Genomic DNA, 26,490 nt, shown 5'->3' on the forward strand with positions numbered 1-26,490 from the left:
AGGATTTCCTCAGCTCAGAGCCTTACCCCGAACATTGATGAACTTGTGGAAAAGATGGGACACCACCAAGTATCACCCTCAACCTCAAACAAGTGAACATTACTGTGCAATCACATATTTAGAGTTTTTACTCAGTTCAAGTTTAAAAGTTAAAGTTTAATATTTGTTTTCACTGCATGTTACTTCTCCTTAAACAAAGTGTTGTTTTTGATTAATAGATTTTTGCACTTTATTTTATTGTATTTCAATCCAATTATATTTTTAAAATATTTCAGTTGAGTGGATGATAGAAAATTGCTATTATTGTTTTTTTCTTTGAAGTAAATTTAGCCCACTTTTGCTAAAATAGAAAATATAGGCTACTGATGGTGCCTTGAATACCGGTTTCTTTCATTTAATGTTCATGTTATGGGGATTTTTATATAAAGGAAATTTGTCTTTTGTGTCTGTTGAAAATTAAAGATTACTGACAGAGCCATAAGAAAATATTGCTTTATTTATCTGATCATATTGGAATATATTTGTTAGGTTTTCAGTAGGTTCAATTAGGTTCACTAGACTATATGCGTCATTTAAAAAAAATTCAATGAACATTCGAACAGTCCGGCCCTCGGCTTGTAGCTAAATTTTTTATTTGGCCCTCCGTCCATTTGACTTTGACACCCCTGCCGTAAGGGATGGGTTGCCAACTGGTGATTTGACACGAAAATAAAATGTCACTCATTCATTCATACATTGTCTTCTCAATGGACAATATGGTTAGTAGCTTATCCCCTGGTCTCCTTTTCAAAACATATCCACCAATTGAATAGGACCCCTGATGCGATCTTTCTCGATTTAATATGGAACAGGCCAGACTCTTCACCTTAGAGTGCTGAGTATTAAAAGAGTTTAAAATCCAGAAGTGCGTTATTAGCTACCGCAGACTGCAGTTAAAGGATGTCGTGTTTTGGAAATGAAAACCCCTGGGGTTATTTTTAACTGGATGTATTAGTCATTGTAGCTTGCATGATTCCAGACTGTCAGTGCCACTTCCCATCTCTATCTGCCTTTGTGAAACAAGAGCACCTTGGTTCGGCCCAGATAAGCAAACATGAAAAATGCTGAGTTGAGGAGTAATAGGGTATATGATTATGGGCCGTATGTCCTTCAATATGCCCTTCCACATGTCCAGGGGGTATAAGCCAAACGTTAACAGCAGGAAGCTAGGAGCTTGGTTCTACTCTGCTCTCCTCTCTCTCTCTCTCTCTCTGCTCTCCTCTCTCTCTCTCTCTCTCTCTCTCTGCTCTCCTCTCTCTCTCTCTCTCTCTCTCTCTCTGCTCTCTCTCTCTCTCTACTCTCCTCTCTCTCTACTCTCCTCTCGCTCTCTGCTCTCCTCTCTCGCTCTCTGCTCTCCTCTCTCTCTCTCTTTGCTCTTCTCTCTCTCTCTCTTTGCTCTTCTCTCTCTCTCTGCTCTTCTCTCTCTCTCTCTTTGCTCTTCTCTCTCTCTCTGCTCTCCTCTCTCTCTCTCTCTTTGCTCTTCTCTCTCTCTCTGCTCTTCTCTCTCTCTCTGCTCTCCTCTCTCTCTGCTCTCCTCTCTCTCTCTCTGCTCTCCTCTCTCTCTCTCTGTGCTCTTCTCTCTCTCTCTCTCTCTCTCTCTGCTCTCCTCTCGCTCTCTGCTCTCCTCTCTCTCTCTCTCTCTCTGTGCTCTCCTCTCTCTCTCTCTGTGCTCTCCTCTCTCTCTCTCTGTGCTCTCCTCTCTCTCTCTCTCTGCTCTCCTCTCTCTCTCTCTGCTCTCCTCTCTCTCTCTCTGCTCTCCTCTCTCTCTCTCTGCTCTCCTCTCTCTCTCTCTGCTCTCCTCTCTCTCTCTCTCTGCTCTCCTCTCTCTCTCTCTGCTCTCCTCTCTCTCTCTCTCTGCTCTCCTCTCTCTCTCTCTCTGCTCTCCTCTCTCTCTGCTCTCCTCTCTCTCTGCTCTCCTCTCTCTCTGCTCTCCTCTCTCTGCTCTCCTCTCTCTCTGCTCTCCTCTCTCTCTGCTCTCCTCTCTCTCTGCTCTCATCTCTCTCTCTCGCTCTCTCTGCTCTCCTCTCTCTCTGCTCTCCTCTCTCGCTCTCTTTGCTCTCCTCTCTCTCTCTCTTTGCTCTCCTCCCTCTCTCTCTCTCTCTCTGCTCTCCTCTCTCTCTCTCTCTGCTCTCCTCTCTCGCTCTCTTTGCTCTCCTCTCTCTCTCTCTTTGCTCTCCTCCCTCTCTCTCTCTCTCTCTGCTCTCCTCTCTCTCTCTGCTCTCCTCTCTCTCTCTCTGCTCTCCTCTCTCGCTCTCTTTGCTCTCCTCTCTCTCTCTCTTTGCTCTCCTCTCTCTCTCTCTTTGCTCTCCTCTCTCTCTCTCTTTGCTCTCCTCTCTCTCTCTCTTTGCTCTCCTCCCTCTCTCTCTCTCTTTGCTCTCCTCCCTCTCTCTCTCTCTCTCTGCTCTCCTCTCTCTCGCTCTCTCTCTCTGCTCTCCTCTCTCTCTCTCTTCGCTCTCCTCTCTCTCTCTCGCTCTCTCTCTCTCTCTCTCTCTCTGTCTTTCTGTCTGTGGCTATTAAATCAATGATGACGCAGATAGATGATAATAATAGTAATAGGAAAAATATTAATACTCAATGAGTAATAACAATGAACAGGACAATACAGAAAGAAATGAATGAGGACAACAATTAAATAGTTAAAGACCGTTAGCATTGTTGTTATGGGTGTGGCAGGAGGTTCCATATACTGCAGGTAATCTGGCACAAAGAGGTCGCTCTCTCAGCACACCCCACACTGCAACAATGTGTGGTGGCTTTAGCAACACGGGTCATATTTCACTCCAGTATGACAGTAATTGGGAGACTGGGGAGCCAGAGCACCATGGTGTCTCAACCACTAACCACTCTATCCATCCATCGTTATTCTAGCCATCCATGCTGCCTTCTGCATGGCATTTGCCTGAGGGCTGAAGCTATAGTAACTCCTTTGTCAGATCTCAATTGGATAAAATCGGCTGTTGTATAGTGGGCTGTCATTTTAAAGGTCTATGGCTGCATATTGCCACCACTGCACTCCCATATTCCTGCTTTATAACCAGAGCCTATTGGGGATTTATCCTGATTTCATGGGAAATGTGGGTTGCCAAATAATATCCTCCAAAAAGCCAGGAGAATGGAGTTGTAATTTCACTCGCTGCTTAACTGTTGGCCCACACTACAACAAACTATGAGGATGGTAATGATGGATGTTCCTATAAATCTGTATTGTGAGAGTGAGCGACCCCCCCCAGCTGCAGAGCAGGAACTAGCCAGCTCACTGTCACTGATTCACCTCCAGCTAAAGCAGACTTGTCAGAACCCATTAGTTGTAGTATCCAGCCTTATTCCACACTCAATGTAACCAACATTGCTTTCTTCAGTTCTATACAGCCTCCTAGTCAAGTGTCCATCCTGCTATTCCATTTGTGTAACCAACATTGCTTTCTTCAGTTCTATACAGCCTCCTAGTCAAGTGTCCATCCTGCTATTCCATTTGTGTAACCAACATTGCTTTCTTCAGTTCTATACAGCCTCCTAGTCAAGTGTCCATCCTGCTATTCCATTTGTGTAACCAACATTGCTTTCTTCAGTTCTATACAGCCTCCTAGTCAAGTGTCCATCCTGCTATTCCATTTGTGTAACCAACATTGCTTTCTTCAGTTCTATACAGCCTCCTAGTCAAGTGTCCATCCTGCTATTCCATTTGTGTAACCAACATTGCTTTCTTCAGTTCTATACAGCCTCCTAGTCAAGTGTCCATCCTGCTATTCCATTTGTGTAACCATCATTGCTTTCTTCAGTTCTATACAGCCTCCTAGTCAAGTGTCCATCCTGCTATTCCATTTGTGTAACCAACATTGCTTTCTTCAGTTCTATACAGCCTCCTAGTCAAGTGTCCATCCTGCTATTCCATTTGTGTAACCAACATTGCTTTCTTCAGTTCTATACAGCCTCCTAGTCAAGTGTCCATCCTGCTATTCCATTTGTGTAACCAACATTGCTTTCTTCAGTTCTATACAGCCTCCTAGTCAAGTGTCCATCCTGCTATTCCATTTGTGTAACCATCATTGCTTTCTTCAGTTCTATACAGCCTCCTAGTCAAGTGTCCATCCTGCTATTCCATTTGTGTAACCATCATTGTTTTGCTCAGGTCTGCACCACTAGTGTAACGATTGTCGTTGGTGGAAAAGGAGTAGACCAAGGTGCAGCGTGGTACATGTTCATGGTACATGTTCATGGTACATGTTCATGGTACATTTAATGAAGAAACTGAACACTAGAACAAAAAACCAACAAAGTGGAAACAAACGAAACAGTTCTGTCTGGTGCAGAAACGCAAAGACGGAAAACAACTACCCACAAATCATAGTGGGAACACAGGCTACCTAAGTATGGCTCTCAATCGGAGACCCCAAATGACAGCTGCCTCTGATTGGGAACCATACCAGGCCAAAAGCAGAAATACAAAACATAGAACAAAAACATAGAATGCCCACCCCAACTCACGCCCTGACCAACCTAAAACAGAGACATAAAAAGAGACTAAGGTCAGGACGTGACAACTAGCTTCAATCACGTAGGCCTTTAAATGCCTTGCAGATCATAGGCCATTGACAATCCGCTTTTAAACCATCCTCCTAGTAACAAAAATATCCATTGTAGTCCGAGGCCAAATACAAACTATTAGTCTAGACTTGATTCATCGCACCCTGGATTTTCCAATGTCCAGGGTATCAATGTAATGAATGCGGTGTGTCCGTTTAGACTCTTCATTAGTATTCCCTTCCCCCATCGGACCGCACCACACTTCTTTATTATAGAGTAGGGATGTGTCCCAAATGGCACCCTATTACCTATTTAGTGCACTACTTTTCTCTCTTTTTAATTTTTTTTTACTGTTTATTCAGTTTTACACACAAGACAACACAAAACAATATTAATAATATACTCAACTAGAAAAAATACAAATATTAAAAAAACTTTTAAAGATACTGTACTTTAGACAAGTTAAACGCACCAGGCAGAAGGCTACAAAGGTTAAAGGGCAATCTGTAGTACTGGGACAGAGCAAACACCTCACCATTGTTCCTGTGAACAGTCTAGGGATAAGGGTGGAGAAATGCAACCACTCACAGACAGTCATGGCCACAGACCGACCATCCACTGGACCAAAAATAAAGTTTACAATGCTTTAAAAGAAAAAAATGAATAATAATTTCATGTAAGCGTGAACAAAATGTTTTTAAAAAACAAAAAAAAACAGGGCAAAACAAGTTCAAAACAAGTCTCTGACCGGGCAAGATGAACAAGGCATCCTCAGGTCAATCAATAAGCACATCATCATCACCTTAACCCCCCTCCCCTCCCAAAAAAAGAAATGCTCGTCCCGCCTTTAAGTCATAGGGGGGTCAAATACAGACTTATTTTTGTTTTAATATGAATGCCGTCAGAGGATGGACTGTTTAAAGTAAGACCGGAATGGAGCCCAAGCCTCAACAGTTTGGGGTTCCCACATCTATTAAATGACATTTTTTATATACATCTCTCACCCAATATTTATAAGATGGTGGAGCTGCCATCTTCCAGTTCTGTAGTATTAGCCGTCTAGCTAAAAGAGTTGTATAAGCAACAGTGTCCGACTGGAGTCTTGATAGGGGGTTACATATGGGCAGTACTCCAAAAAGGGCTGTAAGGGGAGACGGATCTATAACAGTGTCATATATCAGAGAAACATTTAAATATGAATTCCCAGAAACCTGATAGTTTATGACAGCCCCAAAACATATGCAACAGTGTGGCTGGTTCCACTTTACATCTGACACAGGTAGGATCAAAATCAGAGAATATTCTTCCAAGTTTGGCCCCCGACCAGTGGATACGGTGAACCACCTTGAATTGAATGAGGCTGTGTCTAGTGCTAAAAGAGGACGAGTGCACCCTGTGCAGCACAGATTCCCAGGCGTCTTCCCCAAGTTCCTCCCCCAAATCCTTTTCCCATCAAGTCTTTAAAGGCACCAAAGAAGGGTTCTGTAGGTCATGAATGATTGCATATACATCTGAAATTGCACCCCTAGAAAGCTTGTTCAGCTCAAAAATGCTCTCTATAGCTGTATTCGCAGGCCTATGGGGAAATGCAGGTGTGTTAGCTCTGACAAAGTTCCTAGTCTGGAGAAAAAGTGGGATTGGGGAAGGTTGAACTTTTCCTGTAGCTGAGCAAAAGAGGCAAATGTATCAAAGAATAATTGGGCCAGTGAGGAGAGGCCTAGTGAGTGCCAAATGGCAAAAGCCCCATCATTCAAAGTTGGAGGAAATAAAATGTTCTGATTGATTGATAGAGAAAAGCCTCGGAGGCTAAAGGGAAAACGGAACTGATTCCTAATTTTAAGAGACTGCGTTACAATTGGGTTGACACACCTTTTGCCTAGGGACACTGGGACTTTCTACCAATCCGTGGTACCTTTCCATCCCAAATCAAATACATGAATGTTTGATCCAGTGAATTAAAAAAAGATTTTGGAATAAAAATGGGTAAACATTGAAATAAATATAAAAATTTGGGCAACATTCATTTTGATGACATTTATCCTTCCAATAAAGAGAGGTAGCGAATTCCAAAAAGCAAAACATTGTTTCTGTAACGGTTTTCTTCTGTGGACGAAGGATCAGACCAAAGCGCAACGTGGTTAGTGTTCAACATGTTTAATAAAGACCATAAACGTGAACACTACAAAATACCAAAACAACAAATGTGAGAAACCGAAACAGTCCTATCTGGTGCATAGACACAAAAACAGAAGACAACCACCCACAAAACCCAACACAAAACAGGCTACCTAAATATGGTTCCCAATCAGAGACAATGATAAACACCTGCCTCTGATTGAGAACCATATCAGGCCAAACAACAAACCCAACATAGAAACATAAAACATAGAATGCTCACGTCCTGACCAACACTGAAACAAAGAAAACACAAAAGAACTATGGTCAGAATGTGACAGTCCTGTGGTATCCAGTAGAGGCTGAGTTTCCATAGGATTTCAGTCCTGTGGTATCTAGTAGAGGCTCAGTTGAGGAACTATTGAGATGTATTGTCCTCCAATTGGAGTTTCTGCCTTTTTGAAGTTCTTTACCTCAGACTGTAAAATGGGTTTTGCCTGTCCATATTCTAACCCTCAGAATGATACACTGGTGTTAAAGATGTGATCAGGTATAATTAGCCTACAACAAATAGGAATTACAACAGTAGTGACATAAACATACTATTTTCAGGCAATGTCAAGTAGTCTTGGACGGTGTACCGTGTATCGGGGTTATTTTAAAGTACCGACGGTATGCTTTTCAATACCGCCAATTTAAAAACATTTCTATTGTATGTTTACAAATGGCACACAGAGCGACCGTGACAATTCACTGTTGAGCAGCACAAGAGAGGTGATTCACTACTAATGTTTGCCTGCTAAATATCTTAACTAGAAGTTAACTATCTAACTGTTTTCTCCAGTTCAGGGCTCCAGCTATACATTGGTTTGCTAACTTGCTAGCTATAGGTGGCTAGCTTTCAAAGATCACCCTGTGTTATAGAAGTTCACAAACACTCTCTTCAAACGTTGTCTAAACTGTCACCCAACAGAGAAGAATGTCTGATTGCTGTCCGGCTGGCTGGCTGGCTGGCGCTCTGTGGCTAAATCTGCTGCCTCACTCCTATCAGTCAGCCAGTGTCACAGTAACCACTATCTTAAGGAGCACCCTGTTTGGGTAAGAATGAATATAAACATGCAGTGCTTGATTTGGTCCGGAGCTGTCCGGAGCGCTGTACCAACGATAAACCACAGCCTGTCATTTCAAATGGGAACAAATGAGCCATAGTGGTGGGCAGAGCCAAGCAAGCAGGTGGGCAGGGCCAAGCACAAGCTAGTGAGATCCTATTGGTGCGTTCTAGCATGGATTTACATATTTCCATTTGAACACCTACTCTGTGAAGTGCGCGTGCACAATAACACAATTCACCTTTGCACTTCTAAACAACGTCATTTTTTGAAACAGGCAAAGGGTAAAGTCTACAAAACATAGTCAACTATATACCTAACTACATTCAGATCAAATGTTTCATTGTTGAGTAAATGATCAGAATGTCGGCCCAGATCCATCTCATTCCATCTTCTCCCACTGATGGCCACTGTGCTTCCTCTCACTAACATATCTGCAGGGTTTCCTAAACTCAGTCTGATGGGTTCTGATGGGGGTACAACAGTTGAACTAAACTCAGTCTGATGGGTTCTGATGGGGTACAACAGTTGAACTAAACTCAGTCTGATGGGTTCTGATGGGGGTACAACAGTTGTACTAAACTCAGTCTGATGGGTTCTGATGGGGGTACAACAGTTGAACTAAACTCAGTCTGATGGGTCCTGATGGGGGTACAACAGTTGAACTAAACTCGTGGGGCATTTAAGTTATATTCTTCAAGAATAAATAGTTACATATCGTTCACGTATAAATCCAAAAATGAATATAGCAACTGCAGATTGCCCCTTTTTTAACCATCTATGAATGAAACACTGATGTCAGTAAGGAATGTATCTGTGACGGAGGTGCACTGACACACATTCTCAATGACCCTGGCTAGCTGTCACCCTGCTCCTAATCAATTCCAGATTTGTATTGGTGAATCTGTATCCATGATGATGGGTGAGGAGTAATGAGTCAGCTCAATGATTGGCCAAAAATCAAGGAATAGAATTGGATTGACACTCTGTTAATGGCTGCTGATGAGAACAGATCAGTTAAATGAATGCTCTTTGGAATGTCAAGTAGCCCAGTGCCCTGTATTCATAAAGCATCACAGTCATAGGAGTGCTGATCTAGGATCAGGTTCCCCCTGTCCATGTGATCTTATGAGTGCTGATCCTAGATACTCTGAGAGCCTGGGGTCTTTTCAAATCAGAGTAAATTGTTCCTGTTTTGTAGACACCTTTTGTCTCGCGGCTCTTACTTTTGACTTTGTGTAGTAGACTTGGACTGCCATAGTTATCACTATGCAGCAGTGGAGGCTGCTGAGGGGAGGACGGCTCATAATAATGCCTGGAAAGGAGCAAACGTGTGCTTGCTACCATTCCATTGAATCCATTCCAGCCATTACTATGAGCCGTCCTCCGCTCAGCAGCCTCCACTGCTATGCAGGTTAGCGGGTTTGTGGGGTCAACCTGCTATCGTTGTTTAGGCCTATAACTAAGGAGTTAAAAAGACATCGCTGGTTTAGAATGGAACCTTTTTCTGCCAAGTGTGATAAATAGTTTCATTTGCATATACATTTTGGAATTAATCTAAAATGTTTTATTGAAGATCTTGGAACGCAGGCAAGATTATGCGCCAAGTATGCACACTGTTCTACAATGGTTATTGTATGCTCTCATATGCCATGCTACCAACTGACTGACAGTCTGAATGTACCTCGAATAACTCAAGGAAGGAAGCTGACAAGCCAGAAAAGTGCTTGTCATTTTCCGCCTGTAACTGTCATTGTATGAGGCAGGCCACTGGCCATCCAATGTGCAGTTCCATGTTTTAAGAGGAATCTCCTGAAAGAAATATCTATTTGTGAAAAAATGAAAAGGTGGATTCTCTTCAGTTTTTCAATCTCTTTTGGGAAGCAATTGACAGTGACACTGTCCAAAATCAAATCAAGTTTATTGGTCACATACACATTTAGCAGATGTTATTACAGGTGTAGCGAAAATGCTTGTGTTCCTAGTTCCAACAGTGCAGTAGTATCTAACAATGCACACATGTAAAAGTATGCAATTAAGAAATATGTAAATATCAGGACGAGCAATGTCAGAGTGGCATTAACTAAATACAGTAGAATAGAATACAGTATTTACATTTGAGAGGAGTAACGCAGTATGTAAACATTATTAAAGTGGCCAGTGATTCCATGTCTCTGTATATAGGGCAGCAGCCTCTAAGGTGCAGGGTTGAGTAACCGGGTGGTAGCCGGCTCGTGATTGCTGAAGAATATGTTTGTGTGGTTTTGGTAAGAAAGTGTGAGTTTTTACAAAACCCACTTATCTCGGCCTAGCTAACTGCCAGTTATCTACTACTCACTTACCCACTTCTATTCCTGACACTCGCTTAATATATTGTTGATCTACTCTGCATTTCAACTAGGACTTGAATACAGCAGCTGACCCTTAGCTACTGCAGTCTGTTGTCTGAACAGTAACCTCCTGTAAATCAATGAACTGCTCCAAACGGTATCAGAACCGAATTCAGACCAATATGTAATATGTCTGTTGCAGTACGTAGAGGAATAAAAACTCTTCAAGTTCCAGCTCTCTATCATTTCTGCTTTATCACCATGTCCCCTGAAGTATGCAGAACACTCGTTTGGAGAGCTGTCATGGGGAGGACGTCCTATACTCATCCAACCTGCTTGACTGTTACATCCTCCTCGCTCTGCATGCTGCCTTTCCCTTTTTCCTTGTTTTAGTCTCTCGCTCTCTCTCGCTCTCTCTCGCTCTCTCTCGCTCTCTCTCGCTCTCTCTCGCTCTCTCTCGCTCTCTCTCGCTCTCTCTCGCTCTCTCTCGCTCTCTCTCGCGCTCTCTCGCGCTCTCTCGCTCTCTCTCGCGCTCTCTCTTCTCTCGCTCTCTCTTCTCTCGCTCTCTCTTCTCTCGCTCTCTCTTCTCTCGCTCTCTCTTCTCTCGCTCTCTCCTCTCTCGCTCTCTCCTCTCTCGCTCTCTCCTCTCTCGCTCTCTCCTCTCTCGCTCTCTCCTCTCTCGCTCTCTCCTCTCTCGCTCTCTCCTCTCTCGCTCTCTCCTCTCTCTCGCTCTCCTCTCTCCTCCCTCTCTCCATGTTCTCACTCAGCTGTCTTTCCAATCGTTGCCCACTCTCCTTCTCTCTCCATATTTCTGCTCCCTCTCTCTCTCTCCATGTTCTCACAGCTGCATTTCCAATTGTTGCCCCCTCTCTCTCTCCCACTCTCTTTCGCTCACCCTCCCTCTTTTTCTCTCTAAGAGAACGCTGTCGAAAGGAAAGCGAGAATATAAATGCCTTGACTCAAATCACTTTCATGGTACAGTGCAGCCTGAGCTCATGACAGCAGCTGGTAATTTGGTTTCTCCATCCCTCTGTTTTTCATTCCTGGCCCCTAGAACTGTTTATTACATGGGAACCATTCAGAAGGTCAAATAGGAGGTGTTGAATTTGTCCTGTTTCACACGTGCAAATGTATAACCTGTACAGTGTAATGAAATTGAAATGTTTTTTTTGCATATCCCACTTCCCCTGAGACACCCGCTAGAGTGGGGTCACGGCCAGGGGATCAGCCACTCATGATGGCGATCCTGGAGCAACTAGGGTTAACCTCTTCAGTCTATCCTCTACTTTTTCGAACATTCTGTTAAAAATCGCGCAACATTTCAGCGCCCTACTACTCATGCCAGGAATATAGTATATGCATATGATTAGTATGTGTGGATAGAAAACACTCAGACGTTTATAAAACTGGTTAAATCACGGCTGTGACTTTAACAGAACGTGCGTTTCATTGGAAAGTGCAGGAAAATCTGATCACTGAAAGTGGAAAAATATATCCATCCGCCGCTTCAACCCGTTGTTATGGGCGAAAGACATTAAATATGGCTGAGGTTGCAGTACCTACAGCTTCCACACGATGTCAACAGTCTTGTCATTTGCCTAGGATTTGTTTCTTGGTCAAACGAACAAGAGACAGCCCATTTCTTCCGGTCTCCGACCGGATATTTTGGTTGAGAAATACACGGTCAGTATTTCAAGACGGACCCCTATAGAAAACACTTAGTCTCGTGGTTAATTTGATCGCTTATTAACGTTTACTAATACCTAAAGTTGCATTACAAAAGTATTTCGAAGTGTTTTGTGAAAGTTTATCGTTGACTTTTTGAATTTAAAAAAATGACGTTACGTTATGAAACGCTATTTTTTTCCATTTATCACACAGTCTTCATAGATCGATATCTAGGCTATATATGGACCGATTTAATCGAAAAAAGACCCAATAGTGATTATGGGACATCTAGGAGTGCCAACAAAGAAGATGGTCAAAGGTAATGAATGTTTTATATTTTATTTGTGTGGTTTGTGTAGCGCCGACTATGCTAATTATTTTGTTTACGTCCCCTGCGGGTCTTTTGGGGTGTTACATGCTATCAGATAATAGCTTCTCATGCTTTCACCGAAAAGCATTTTAAAAATCTGACGTGTTGCCTGGATTCACAACGAGTGTAGCTTTAATTCAATACCCTGCATGTGTATTTTAATGAACGTTTGAGTTTTAACTAATACTATTAGCATTTAGCGTAGCGCATTTGCATTTCCAGAGCTCTAGATGGGACGCCTGCGTGCCAGGTAGGAGCAAGTGGTTAAGTGCCTGGCTCAAGGGCAGATCGACCAATGTTTAACGGAGTCGGCTCAGGGATTTGAACCAGCTTGGCCTGCATGCAGTTTACTCGTGGAATGCAAATACCGATTACTGATTTGTTATGAAAACTTGAAATCGGCCCTAATTAATCGGCCATGGCGATTAATCGGTCGACCTCTACTTGATATTGGTGGGAACTGAAACACGCTGTCGATCCAGACCCTCCCAAACATGCTCAGTGGGTGACATGTCTGGTGAGTCTGCTGGCCATGGAAGAACTGGGACATTTTCAGCTTTCAATAATTGTGTACAGATCCTTGCGGGCTGTGTATTATCCTGCTGAAACATGAGGTGATGGCGGCGGATGAATGGGACGACAATGGGCCTTATCTCTGCGTTCAAATAGCTTATCCCTGCCCATACCATAACCCCATCGCCACCATGGGCCACTCTATTCACTACGTTGACATCAGCAAACCACTCGCCCACACGTCACCTTACACATGAGGCTCCCGAGTGGCACAGCGGTGTAAGGTACTTCATCTCAGTGCAAGAGGCCAATTGGCCCAGCATCATCCGGGTTTGGCAGGGGTAGGCTGTCATTGTAAATAAGAGTTTTTTCTTAACTGACTGTCGTAGTTTAATAAAAGTTAAAACAATATACAATAAAAACAATAACACGTAGTCTGCGGTTGTGAGGCCAGTTGGACGCACTGCCAAATTCTCTAAAATGACATTGGAGGTGGCTTATGGTAGAGAAATTAACATTAAATTCTCTGGCAACGACTCTAGTAGACATTCCTGCAGTCAGCATGCCAATTGCTGCTGTGCTGAACCTCAACTTGAGACATCTGTGGCATTGTGTTGTGACAAAACTGCACATTATCCCCGCACAAGGTGCTGCTTAATCAGCTTCTTGATGTGCCACACCTGTCAGGTGGATGGATTATCTTGGAAAAGGAGAAATGCTCACTAACAGAAGTGAACACATTTGTGCTCACAATTTGAGACAACCTTTTCTATTATGCACATAGCAACATGGTCTAGGAAAAGGCGGCAATTAAACAGCGCACTCTGAACCGTGAACAGGAACTCCTGTCTAACGGGGAGAAAGCGCATGTGTTATTAAATTATATCATTTTTATTTTTGTTGCACAATTGTTGTTAATATTACCATCTAGAATTTCAGTAGCACATGTCTTCGTGATGGACTGCCTTCCCCACGGGCTCCACAATGGATCAGTCAGTCAGGCGCCAGTCATGTTTTTGTTGTTACTGCTCTACTGTCGACCAAACAATCGGCCAGTCGACTAAATGGGTTTAGCCCTAGAACCAGCAACGCTCTAACCGCTAGGCTACCTGCTGCCAGATAGTCTTTGTTTCCTGGGCCGTGTCCAGCTGCACCCAAAAGGATAACTCCTCCTCTTCTGGTCAGTTGGGTGGAACAAGACTGGCCACGTCATTGGTTGGTGCTAAATTCCAGTACAGATTGCCCCATAGCCCCTCGTACTGTACCACCTAGACACTCTTCTAAATGATTTGTCAGAGCTGGGTGGGTGTGAGGTGGACCCAGACTGGCCACACTATTGGTCTGTTGGTGCTGAATTCCAACTCAAACACCAAGCCCCTAGTTATTAGACACTCCTGTAGATCGGAAAGGATTTGATAGGTTTAAGCCAAATGCAATTGCTCAACCATTCCTTCTGATAGGTCGGTATGTTGCTTGCACCAATCAGAGTCGTTCAGATCTACAGGAGTGCCTATTGGGGAAAAGTGGCAAAAGAACCATTCAGCATGAGATGGTTTTAGAACCCTGGGTTGTGGTACAGTGGGTGGTGGGTACTGAAACAGGGCCCCCATGTCATGCAGGTGAATGAGGACCCAAAAGCGACTTGGCGAAAACAGAGTATTTAATCCAGAATAAACTTTACAAAACAAAAAGCATAATACTACACGTAAAGACAAGAACAGACTGGAGACTTGATCGAGAACTGCAGGTTGCCTCGGGAAGGCACTTGAACCTAGCAGACTCAGACACCTGCTCACCACGCAGCATCTGAGGGAAACACGACACGACAGGGCAAAACATTGACACAGCACGGTGAATTATAAATGAGGATCCGACAGGGCAGGTACGGGAAACAAGGAGTGAAATAGGGACTCTAATCAGGGAAAAGGATCGGGAACAGGTGTGGGAAGACTAAATGATGATTAGGGGAATAGGAACAGCTGGGAGCAGGAACGGAACGATAGAGAGAAGAGAGAGCGAGAGAGTGAGAGAGGGAGGGGGAGAGAGAGGGATAGAAAGAGGGAAAGAACCTAATAAGACCAGCAGAGGGAAACGAATAGAATGGGAAGCACAGGGACAAGACAAGATAATAAATGACAAACATGACAGTACCCCCACTCACCGAGCGCCTCCTGGCGCACTCGAGGAGGAATCCTGGCGGCAACGGAGGAAATCATCAATGAGTGAACGGTCCAGCACGTCCCGAGACGGAACCCAACTCCTCTCCTCAGGACCGTAACCCTCCCAATCCACTAAGTATTGGTGACCCGTCCCCGAGAACGCATGTCCATGATCTTATGTACCTTGTAAATAGGTGCGCTCTCGACAAGGACGGGGGGGGGAGGGAAGACGAACGGGGTGCGAAGAAAGGGCTTAACACAGGAGACATGGAAGACAGGATGGACGCGACGAAGATGTCGCGGAAGAAGCAGTCGCACAGCGACAGGATTGACGACCTGGGAGACACGGAACGGACCAATGAACCGCGGAGTCAACTTACGAGAAGCTGTCGTAAGAGGAAGGTTGCGAGTGGAAAGCCACACTCTCTGGCCGCAACAATACCTAGGACTCTTAATCCTGCGTTTATTGGCGGCTCTCACAGTCTGTGCCCTGTAGCGGCAAAGTGCAGACCTCACCCTCCTCCAGGTGCGCTCACAACGTTGGACAAACGCTTGAGCGGAGGGAACGCTGGACTCGGCAAGCTGGGAAGAGAATAGAGGAGGCTGGTAACCCAGACTACTCTGAAACGGAGATAACCCGGTAGCAGACGAAGGAAGCGAGTTGTGAGCGTATTCTGCCCAGGGGAGCTGTTCTGCCCAAGACGCAGGGTTTCTGAAAGAAAGGCTGCGTAGTATGCGACCAATCGTCTGATTGGCCCTCTCTGCTTGACCGTTAGACTGGGGATGAAACCCGGAAGAGAGACTGACGGACGCACCAATCAAACGACAGAACTCCCTCAAACTGTGACGTGAATTGCGGGCCTCTGTCTGAAACGGCGTCTAACGGGAGGCCATGAATTCTGAACACATTCTCGATAATGATTTGTGCCGTCTCCTTAGCGGAAGGAAGTTTAGCGAGGGGAATGAAATGTGCCGCCTTAGAGAACCTATCGACAACCGTAAGAATCACAGTCTTCCCCGCAGACAAAGGCAGACCGGTAATGAAGTCTAGGGCGATGTGAGACCATGGTCGAGAAGGAATGGGGAGCGGTCTGAGACGACCGGCAGGAGGAGAGTTACCCGACTTAGTCTGCGCGCAGTCCGAACAAGCAGCCACGAAATGGCGCGTGTCACGCTCCTGAGTCGGCCACCAAAATCGCTGGCGAATAGACGCAAGAGTGCCTCGAACACCGGGATGACCAGCTAACTTGGCAGAGTGAGCCCACTGAAGAACAGCCAGACGAGTGGAAACAGGGACGAAAAGGAGGTTACTAGGACAAGCGCGCGGCGACGCAGTGTGCGTGAGTGCTTGCTTAACCTGTCTTTCAATTCCCCAGACTGTTAACCCGACAACACGCCCATAAGGAAGAATCCCCTCGGGATCAGTAGAAGCCACAGAAGAACTAAACAGACGGGATAAGGCATCAGGCTTGGTGTTCTTGCTACCCGGACGGTAAGAAATCACAAACTCGAAACGAGCGAAAAACAACGCCCAACGAGCTTGACGGGCATTAAGTCGTTTGGCAGAACGGATGTACTCAAGGTTCTTATGGTCTGTCCAAACGACAAAAGGAACGGTCGCCCCCTCCAACCACTGTCGCCATTCGCCTAGGGCTAAGCGGATGGCGAGCAGTTCACGGTTACCCACATCATAGTTGCGCTCAGATGGCGACAGGCGATGAGAAAAATAAGCGCAAGGATGAACCTTATCGTCAGACTGGAAGCGCTGGGATAGAATGGCTCCCACGCCTACCTCTGAAGCGTCAACCTCGACAATGAATTGTCTAGTGACGTCAGGAGTAACGAGGATAGGAGCGGACGTAAAACGTTCTTTTAGAAGATCAAAAGCTCCCTGGGCGGAACCGGACCACTTAAAACACGTCTTGACAGAAGTAAGAGCTGTGAGAGGGGCAGCAACTTGACCGAAATTACGAATGAAACGCCGATAGAAATTAGCGAAACCTAAAAAGCGCTGCAACTCGACACGTGACCTTGGAACGGGCCAATCACTGACAGCTTGGACCTTAGCGGAATCCATCTGAATGCCTTCAGCGGAAATAACGGAACCGAGAAAAGTAACGGAGGAGACATGAAAAGAACACTTCTCAGCCTTTACGTAGAGACAATTCTCTAAAAGGCGCTGTAGAACACGTCGAACGTGCTGAACATGAATCTCGAGTGACGGTGAAAAAATCAGGATATCGTCAAGATAGACAAAAACAAAGATGTTCAGCATGTCTCTCAGAACATCATTAACTAATGCCTGAAAAACAGCTGCCGCATTGGCGAGACCAAACGGCAGAACCCGGTACTCAAAATGCCCTAACGGAGTGTTAAACGCCGTTTTCCACTCGTCCCCCTCTCTGATGCGCACGAGATGGTAAGCGTTACGAAGGTCCAACTTAGTAAAGCACCTGGCTCCCTGCAGAATCTCGAAGGCTGATGACATAAGGGGAAGCGGATAACGATTCTTAACCGTTATGTCATTCAGCCCTCGATAATCCACGCAGGGCGCAGAGTACCGTCCTTCTTCTTAACAAAAAGAACCCCGCCCCGGCCGGAGAGGAAGAAGGCACTATGGTACCGGCGTCAAGAGACACAGATAAATAATCCTCGAGAGCCTTACGTTCGGGAGCCGACAGAGAGTATAGTCTACCCCGAGGAGGAGTGGTCCCCGGAAGGAGATCAATACTACAATCATACGACCGGTGAGGAGGAAGGGAGTTGGCTCGGGACCGACTGAAGACCGTGCGCAGATCATGATATTCCTCCGGCACTCCTGTCAAATCGCCAGGTTCCTCCTGAGAAGTGGGGACAGAAGAAATGGGAGGGATGGCAGACATTAAGCACTTCACATGACAAGATACGTTCCAGGATAGGATAGAATTACAAGACCAATTAATAGAAGGATTATGACATACTAGCCAGGGATGACCCAAAACAACAGGTGTGAAAGGTGAATGAAAAATCAAAAAGAAATAGTCTCACTGTGGTTACCAGATACTGTGAGAGTTAAAGGTAGTGTCTCAAATTTGATACTGGGAAGATGACTACCATCTAAGGCAAACATGGGCGTAGGCTTGTCTAACTGTCTGAAAGGAATGTTATGTTTCCGAACCCATGCTTCGTCCATGAAACAACCCTCAGCCCCAGAGTCAATCAAGGCACTGCATGTAGCACCGAACCGGTCCAGCGTAGATGGACCGACATAGTAGTACAAGATCTAGATGAAGAGACCTGAGTAGTAGCGCTCACCAGTAGCCCTCCGCTTACTGATGGGCTCTGGCCTCTTACTGGACATGAATTAACAAAATGTCCATCAAATCCGCAATAGAGGCACAGGCGGTTGGTGATCCTCCGTTCCCTCTCCTTAGTCGAGATGCGAATCCCTCCCAGCTGCATGGGCTCAGTCTCAGAGCCAGAGGAGGGAGATGGTTGCGATGCGGAGCAGGGAAACACCGTTGATGCGAGCTCTCTTCCACGAGCCTGGTGACGAAGATCTACCCGTCGTTCTATGCGGATGGCGAGAGCAATCAAAGAGTCCACACAGGAAGGAACCTCCCGAGAGAGAATCTCATCCTTGACCACTGTGTGGAGTCCCTCCAGAAAACGAGCGAGCAGCGCCGGCTCGTTCCAGTCACTAGAGGCAGCAAGAGTACGAAACTCTATAGAGTAATCCGTTATGGATCGATCACCTTGGCATAGGGAAGCCAGGACCCTAGAAGCCTCCCCACCAAAAACTGAACGGTCAAAAACCCGAATCATCTCCTCTTTAAAGTTCTGGTAATTGTTAGAACAATCAGCCCTTGCCTCCCAGATAGCTGTGCCCCACTCTCGGGCCCGGCCAGTAAGGAGTGAAATGACGTAAGCAACCCGAGCTCTCTCTAGAGTATGTGTTGGGTTGGAGAGAGAACACAATCTCACACTGGGTGAGAAAGGAGCGGCACTCAGTGGGCTGCCCGGAGTAGCAAGGTGGGTTATTAACCCTAGGTTCTGGAGGCTCGGCAGGCCAGGAAGTAACAGGTGGCACGAGACGAAGACTCTGGAACTGTCCAGAGAGGTCGGAAACCTGAGCGGCCAGGTTCTCCACGGCATGGCGAGCAGCAGACAATTCCTGCTCGTGTCTGCCGAGCATGGCTCCTTGGATCTCGACGGCAGTTTTACGAGCGTCTGTAGTCGCTGGGTCCATTCCTTGGTCGGATCCTTCTGTCATGCAGGTGAATGAGGACCCAAAAGCGACTTGGCGAAAACAGAGTATTTAATCCAGAATAAACTTTACAAAACAAAAAGCATAATACTACACGTAAAGACAAGAACAGACTGGAGACTTGATCGAGAACTGCAGGTTGCCTCGGGAAGGCACTTGAACCTAGCAGACTCAGACACCTGCTCACCACGCAGCATCTGAGGGAAACACGACACGACAGGGCAAAACATTGACACAGCACGGTGAATTATAAATGAGGATCCGACAGGGCAGGTACGGGAAACAAGGAGTGAAATAGGGACTCTAATCAGGGAAAAGGATCGGGAACAGGTGTGGGAAGACTAAATGATGATTAGGGGAATAGGAACAGCTGGGAGCAGGAACGGAACGATAGAGAGAAGAGAGAGCGAGAGAGTGAGAGAGGGAGGGGGAGAGAGAGGGATAGAAAGAGGGAAAGAACCTAATAAGACCAGCAGAGGGAAACGAATAGAATGGGAAGCACAGGGACAAGACAAGATAATAAATGACAAACATGACACCCCATGAGGGGCCATAGCTCAGCCTGTGACAGGAGCCATAATAACTGGGTCTGGTCCTGCCTGCCTGCCTGCCTGCCTGCCACTGGAGAAATTAACCAGCCAGCCTGTGACTTGTCACCAATCAATCACCATGATGTCCCCTGATGAACACTACTGGCTATGGCTGCTCCACCTTACTAAGGAGGAAAGGACAGTTTATCACCAAGCTGCTGCTGTACTGACCCTCTGAAAACCAACTTTATTTCTGGCCTGGGACTCCAATAGGATAGTGGTGAAACAGAGCATATCACTTTGAACTCCTGGTTGACTGTATACAAGTGAAGGAGGAAAGTGCTGTGCCACTGTGCTGTGTCTGACTCTGAGAACAAACCACTCAAAGTGAATATAGTTCCTCTGGGGTGGAATCTGTTCCATCATGCAGTCTATTGTTTTGAGATGTGGAATATTACATTTGGAGATGAGAAATGAGAGATGAAGGAACAGAAGTTGAGAAATATCAGCTGTAGCTACTAGCCTCTGTTCCTTGAAGGAGTCACAAAATGTGTGATTGTCACCGAAGGGCCAGGGCGTTGTGGCTGCAGCAAGGCCAATACGTTCTGTCACCCATTGATATATGAAGGGAATACTGTATTACGGTATTAATTCTATAGCTCTTAATGAATACGTTCTGTCCCCCCCCATTGATATATGAAGGGAATACTGTATTACGGTATTAATTCTATAGCTCTTAATGAATACGTTCTGTCACCCATTGATATATGAAGGGAATACTGTATTACGGTATTAATTCTATAGCTCTTAATGAATACGTTCTGTCACCCATTGATATATGAAGGGAATACTGTATTACGGTATTAATTCTATAGCTCTTAATGAATACGTTCTGTCACCCATTGATATATGAAGGGAATACTGTATTACGGTATTAATTCTATAGCTCTTAATGAATACGTTCTGTCACCCATTGATATATGAAGGGAATACTGTATTAAGGTATTAATTCTATAGCTCTTAATGAATACGTTCTGTCACCCATTGATATATGAAGGGAATACTGTATTACGGTATTAATTCTATAGCTCTTAATGAATACGTTCTGTCCCCCCATTGATATATGAAGGGAATACTGTATTACGGTATTAATTCTATAGCTCTTAATGAATACGTTCTGTCCCCCCATTGATATATGAAGGGAATACTGTATTACGGTATTAATTCTATAGCTCTGAGTGTGTTCCTGTTCCACCATGACAGTCATCTCCCATTTTATGTTTTGTATGATGGGAACGGTGCAACATGGCATTGAGACGGACTGCTTACAGATTTCCAGGTGTTGAATCCGCTGTCGTCAGCAGTATATCCCTATGCACAGCGCGTCTTCACCCCAGAGATAAATGACCTCGGCCTCTGAGTTTGACGCTCGGCTCCTTAGCCGTGCACTTTTCATATGTCTAAAACACACACACAACAGACAAACGCACACATGCAAACACACAAATGTAGACAAACAAATGTGCACACACACACACACACACCACAGTCACACACCCGCACACACACCACAGTCACACACCCGCACACACACTAACACACAAACAAACGTCACAGTGCTCAAATGCCTCTCCAGTCCCCGTCACCACAAAAAGCATTTCACAAATGAGAACGATGAAAGGGAGGGAATATTTTTCCCCTGAATTGCGGCTGTGGCCACTAGTGCTTGACTGAATGCACAATCTGGCCGGTTGACTATTTTTAGAACACAATGCCTGCAATGGAGTAAATGATGTGCACATTTACATATATTCCAACAGATCACAATAGTGCCTAATTTATCATAACCATTACAGATAACAAATCCTAATGGCTAAATTGGCCCATATACTGTATATTCAGTCATTTAAAAAAAACAAGTGCCATTTTAAGATTCATTTATTTAATCTGTAATATCAGACATTATGTAATACAACAGAATAAAATGGAACAGAATATTTTTTTCAAAATAAAAATAGTTGCCTGTGTGAATGATACACATCTCGTGCCTGGTACATTTATTCTCAGTGATCATTTAAAACGGGGCTCAATTTGGCGAGTTGAAATCTGTCTTTTCCATGTACAGATGTTTGATTTAGTTTATTCTGCCTGCTTCTTTGGGATGTTCAAAATGGAGAGGCAATCTGTAATTTCAATTAAGACCTTAATGAGCGAGCTAGGACAGGCGTGGTCAAAATAACTATTTGTTCAGCACTTTGGAAATGTACAGCGACAGAATTCAGAACATGGTGTTATCCCTGTACACCAAGTCAGAACTATAGGATAAATAAAGGGGCATATAAAAGCAGACAATGGCAGCTCCTTCGAATATTTGATGATTACATTTCTCTAAAACAGGTTATAGGCTACATATGCACCACCAAGTCAGAACAGTAGATTAAATTAAGAGGGGTAAATTATTAGGGTGAGGCACATGGGCTACTAACAGCTTACTAAACAATATTAAAAAGGAATGGCTTGATTCATGATGATTACTCTTAGCTAAGACTTAGCTAAGTATGATGTTGACATGATCAGTCCAATCAAAGCTACTGTACATATAACATGATTTGATGTAATTTTATCTGTAGCAAATGACCTTGAGCCTTCCTGGATGGGCACTTCTAATGTAACTCTATGGCAGTGTAACAGTATAATTTTAAACCGTCCCCTCGCCAATACCCGGGCGCGAACCAGGGACCCTCTGCACACATCAACAACAGTCACCCACGAAGCATCGTTACCCATCGCTCCACAAAAGCCACGGCCCTTGCAGAGCAAGGGGAACTACTACTTCTAGGTCTCAGAGCAAGTGATGTAACCGATTGAAACGCTATTTAGTGCACACCGCTAACTAAGCTAGCCGTTTCACATCCGTTACACTCACCCCCCTTTTGACCTTCCTCCATTTTTCCACAGCAACCAGTAATCCGGGTCAACAGCATCAATGTAACAGTATAATTTTTAAACCGTCCCATCTCCCATACCTGGGCGTGAACCAGGGACCTTCTGCACACATCAACAACAGTCACCCACGAAGCATCGTTACCCATCGCTCCACAAAAGCCGCGGCCCTTGCAGAGCAAGGGGAACTACTACTTCAAGGTCTCAGAGCAAGTGACGTAACCGATTGAAACGCTATTTAGTGCACACCGCTAACAAAGCTAGCCGTTTCACATCCGTTACAGCAGCACCCAAGGGGCTAGAATTTTCAGCTCTACCCTTTGACTTGGTGGTGACGTAGTAACCCCACGAGTGACCCGCATTGTGGAGCTGCATTACTCAAGAAAACAAAAAATAGACCATGTTTGTATGGAGACTTTATTAACTCAATGATATATATATATTTACATTGTTTGCAAACTGTTATGGAACATGTATTAATGGCAAGCCCCCCCCTCAAAACAGATGGGGCTCTAATGACGGGTTGTCACTGGTCCCCACCCCTCTGAACATACCCCTGTCCTTTCCTTTGTGCTGTTTCTTTGACCTGTAGCTGTAGCAGTGTACGGATGCATGTCCCCTGTCCTTTCCTTTGTGCGGTGTCTTTGACCTGTAGCTGTAGCAGTGTAGGGATGCCTGTCCTTTCCTTTGTGCGGTGTCTTTGACCTGTAGCTGTAGCAGTGTAGGGATGCATGTCCCCTGTCCTTTCCTTTGTGTGGTGTCTTTGACCTGTAGCTGTAGTAGTGTAGGGATGCATGTCCCCTGTCCTTTCCTTTGTGCGGTGTCTCTGACCTGTAGCTGTAGCAGTGTACGGATGCATGTCCCCTGTCCTTTCCTTTGTGTGGTGTCTTTGACTTGTAGCTGTAGCAGTGTAGGGATGCATGTCCCCTGTCCTTTCCTTTGTGCTGTGTCTTTGACCTGTAGCTGTAGCAGTGTAGGGATGCATGTCCCCTGTCCTTTCCTTTGTGCGGTGTCTTTGACCTGTAGCTGTAGCAGTGTAGGGATGCATGTCCCCTGTCCTTTCCTTTGTGCTGTGTCTTTGACCTGTAGCTGTAGCAGTGTAGGGATGCATGTCCCCTGTCCTTTCCTTCGTGCTGTGTCTTTGACCTGTAGCTGTAGCAGTGTAGGGATGCATGTCCCCTGTCCTTTCCTTTGTGCGGTGTCTTTGACCTGTAGCTGTAGCAGTGTACGGATGCATGTCCCCTGTCCTTTCCTTTGTGTGGTGTCTTTGACCTGTAGCTGTAGTAGTGTAGGGATGCATGTCCCCTGTCCTTTCCTTTGTGCGGTGTCTTTGACCTGTAGCTGTAGCAGTGTACGGATGCATGTCCCCTGTCCTTTCCTTTGTGTGGTGTCTTTGACTTGTAGCAGTGTAAGGATGCATGTCCCCTGTCCTTTCCTTTGTGCTGTGTCTTTGACCTGTAGCTGTAGCAGTGTAGGGATGCATGTCCCCTGTCCTTTCCTTTGTGCGGTGTCTTTGACCTGTAGCTGTAGCAGTGTAGGGATGCATGTCCCCTGTCCTTTCCTTTGTGCTGTGTCTTTGACCTGTAGCTGTAGCAGTGTAGGGATGCATGTCCCCTGTCCTTTCCTTCGTGCTGTGTCTTTGACCTGTAGCTGTAGCAGTGTAGGGATGCATGTCCCCTGTCCTTTCCTTTGTGCGGTGTCTTTGACCTGTAGCTGTAGCAGTGTACGGATGCATGTCCCCTGTCCTTTCCTTTGTGCAGTGTCTTTGACCTGTAGCTGTAGCAGTGTAGGGATGCATGTCCCCTGTCCTTTCCTTTGTGCGGTGTCTTTGACCTGTAGCTGTAGCAGTGTAGGGATGCATGTCCCCTGTCCTTTCCTTTGTGCGGTGTCTTTGACCTGTAGCTGTAGCAGTGTACGGATGGCTCGAGCACTCTGCTTCTTTAACTTGATATTGATTGGCTGATAGCCCAGGCTATGGACTGGAGGGTCGAAGAGGAGTGGCTGTCAGACACACACCCACTCTGTCAGGTCCCTGGATGTCACTGCCGCTGGGACAGAGACTCACCGATTCATTCAACCACCCAGACTCCTTTTCTATTAAACTGTTATTCTACAGCAGAAGGAATCCATTGATAAGAAATCTATTTTTTCACTCTTAAGCTCCTAATACTGACCTTTATATGGGGTCAGAAAGTAGTCTACATTTAGTTGAGTAGATATTGACATTTGATCACTTTAAGGTCACGATGTCACAAATTAGGCTTCTAATGCCATCAAAAAGGAATGCTTTATATTTTTAATAGTCTTTTGGCATTTGATCACTTTAAGGTCACTCACTGCAGCCACACGCTTTACAGGCTTCCAATACAAGGGGCCCAACTTGGTTTTGCTGCCCAGAAGGTGCTGTAGTGTTCACTAGGCATCGTTGGCAAACCCTCCAAGTCCTCTTCTTACCGGGTGGAGTCATTTCCATTTTAATGGTGTGGATGGGGGTATTGTTCTGTAGCAGGCACATCATTAATTCAACAGTTATAAAACCCTTATTCAGTTCTCACATTTAACACGACCATGTATCTTTGCCCACTGTGGTTGTGCGTGTGAGCATGTGTTTAATAGTGGCAGAATGCATGCCTAAGGCATCACAATACTTATTGGGAGTTGTGTTGGTATAATTGTAGCACAATACAAAATCTCTTTACAAACGCAGGTGCGTGCGTACACACACACATATGATATATACACACACACACACACATATGATATATACACACACACATATGATATATACACACACACACACACATATGATATATACACACACACACACACACATGATATATACACACACACACACACACACACACACATGATATATACACACACACACACACATGATATATACACACACACACACACACACATATGATATATACACACACACACACACACACACATATGATATATACACACACACACACACACACATGATATATACACACACACACACACACACACACATGATATATACACACACACACACACACACACATATGATATATATACACACACACACATATGATATATATACACACACACACACACACACATATGATATATATACACACACACACACACATATGATATATATACATACATACATACATACATACATACATACATACATACATACATACATACATACATACATACATACATACATACATACATACATACATACATACATACATACATACATACATACATACATACATACATACATACATACATACATACATACATACATACATACATACATACATACATATGATATATATACACACACACACACATTTTCACAGCTATTACTCTACGTTCGTATCTTACCAGCTCCTTTCATTACTTCCAGCTGCAGTGCCAGCATCATATTCCCAACCATTAAACCTAATACTCCAAATCATTGTATTGCTCAGCATGGGATCAGAAGGGGATGAATCTGTAGTGGGGATGTTGATATGGAAACCTGGAGGCTTTCAGCACCATTTTCTGTCTATTTTCAGCTATTCAAGCATCATCATTGAGTCTGGTTTAGCCAGGCGACGTCTCTGTGGAGATTGGTGAGAGCCAGCCTTTTACCCTTACCTCAGTGAGATTAGATAGTGATGTTGGGAGGGATATGATTGTGAATATTAACACGGAACGGTTTTCCATCTTCCATCCAGGCCAAGAAGGTATTGAAATCAAAGGGAGAAATGATGCGTCAGCAGAAGCTTTGACATGGTGTTGTCAGCAAAACAAATCTGTCGGCTGTAGGCTATTCTGTGGTTCATATGGGGGGGAGCAAGATAGGCTGCGGTAATATAATGATGATGATGCAGTTTCTGGAAATGAGATTCTGGAAATATGTCCTTATCCCAATGTTTACATCACACAGTGTCTCAGTAAAA

The 26,490-nt window shown here is 44.8% G+C and overlaps 1 protein-coding gene across 1 annotated transcript in view; it reads left to right on the forward strand.

Moving 5' to 3' along the window:
• LOC124024236 (calcium uniporter regulatory subunit MCUb, mitochondrial-like) overlaps positions 1-26,490 on the forward strand; it is a 36,702-nt gene that overhangs the window by 4,935 nt on the left and 5,277 nt on the right. The window lies entirely within an intron of this gene.

This window comes from Oncorhynchus gorbuscha, unplaced genomic scaffold (assembly GCF_021184085.1).
Source record: "Oncorhynchus gorbuscha isolate QuinsamMale2020 ecotype Even-year unplaced genomic scaffold, OgorEven_v1.0 Un_scaffold_1797, whole genome shotgun sequence".
In the NCBI taxonomy this organism is placed as follows: domain Eukaryota; kingdom Metazoa; phylum Chordata; class Actinopteri; order Salmoniformes; family Salmonidae; genus Oncorhynchus; species Oncorhynchus gorbuscha.